Source organism: Propithecus coquereli, unplaced genomic scaffold, assembly GCF_000956105.1.
Source record: "Propithecus coquereli isolate 6110/MARCELLA unplaced genomic scaffold, Pcoq_1.0 Scaffold345, whole genome shotgun sequence".
Taxonomy (NCBI): domain Eukaryota; kingdom Metazoa; phylum Chordata; class Mammalia; order Primates; family Indriidae; genus Propithecus; species Propithecus coquereli.
Genome location: NW_012149119.1, coordinates 326,795 through 328,715, shown reverse-complemented (window position 1 = coordinate 328,715; position 1,921 = coordinate 326,795).

Below are 1,921 nucleotides of genomic sequence, written 5' to 3'. Positions count from 1 at the left end.
GGGAAGTCAAAAATTATATGAAGATTTTTGAGTGCATGGGGGATGGGACTTCCAACCCTTGTGTTGTTCAAGGGTCAACTTTATTTACAACGGCTCCATTAACTTTTCTTTCATAAAAGTTGAACACCATTTCTTAAATTTTGAGGAATGACTGGCATATACACTTCAAATGTGTTCTATTTTTATTTTTATTTTTTTATTTCAGCATATTATGGGGGTACAAATGTTTAGGTTACATATATTGCCTTTCCCCCACCTGAGTCAGACCTTCAAGGGTGTCCATCCCCCAGATGGTCCTTACTGCACCCATTAAGTGTGAATACACCCACCCCTTCCTCTCCCTCCCACCTACCAGACACCCAGTGAATGTTACTACCATATGTGCACATAAGTGTTGATCAATTAATACCAATTTGATGGTGAGTACTTGTGGTGCTTGTTTTTCCATTCTTGTGATACTTCACTTAGTAGAATGGGTTCCAGCTCTATCCAGGATAATATCAGAGGTGCTAAATCATCATTGTTTGTTTGTGGCTGGGCAAAACTCCATGATATATATACACCACATTTTATTAATCCACTCATGTATTGATGGGCACTTGAGTTGTTTCCACATCTTTGCACTCATACACTGCCGGTGGGACAGCAAACTAGTATGACCTCTGTAGAAAGTAATATGAAGATACCTCAAAGAGCTAAAAATAGAACTGCCAAATGTGTGTTCTTTATCAAATGTGGAGGATACTGATGAAGAACTGATCATTAAGGAGCAAAGAAATGGGTTTATTTATCCATTTATGAGAGCAAAGTACATAACATGATCTATAGAGTAACAATTTGTTTAATTCCTTATTTGTAAAAGATGTAAAAATGTGCAATGTTTTATAAGCAGAGTTCTTTGAAGGTATAAACTTTACATGTAAAAATGTGATTAAAATCTTTCCAAAGATTGCAGTGTTATTAGAAGGAAAAAGGCCTTCGATTGTTGTTTTCTTCAAAACCATGACAACATTTTTTATAGCTTACCAATCTAAAATGAAAAGAAAAAACAAACTCTGTACTACACTCAACACTTCTTCCACCAGATGCGTAGGGGTTTTGCCACTCCAAGCAATCCTCCGATTCTCGGCAGATGCTAACTGAGTATTGTACAATTTAACTTGATTCTGACCCTAACTGTCTGGAGTTAGTGCAGACCACACAGATTAAGAATACCATCCCACAGACTGCCCACTTCAGACACTAATCATAAATTCAAATTGTTGCCTGTGTGTCTAACAGGTCAGTTATAAATCAGTGGTTTCCACATACTCCTTTTAAGATTGATAATTTACTAGAATGGCTCACAGAACTCAGGGAAAAACATACTTACATTTACCAGTTTATTACAAAGGATAGGGTAAATGATACAGATAAACAGCGAGATGAAGAGGTACATAGGTGGCAGTCTAAGAAAGTTTCTAGCACCAGAGATTCTGTCCTCATGGAGTTGGGGTGTGCCACGTTCCTGGAACACGGACGTGTTCACCAATCTAAAAGCTCTATAAACTTTGTACATTAGGGATTTTTATGGAGGCTTCATCACATAGCATAATTGATTATTAATTCAACTCCTCTCCCCTCCCCAGAGGATGGAGTGAATTGGGCTGAAATTTCCAAGCTTCTATAATTATGGATTGATCTTTTTGATGACCAGACTCTATTTCAGGAGCCCGCAAAGAGTTGTCTCATTAGAACAAAAGATGCTCCTATCACCTAGGAAATTCCAAGGAAGTTAGGAGCTCTGTGTCAGGAATTGGGGTCAAAGACAAAATATTAGAAAAAAAGAAAAAAAGATGATCCTAGGACCCCTATCACTCAGGAGATTATGAGACTTTTAGGAGCTCTGTGTCAGAAACTGGGAACATTGACCAACATATAT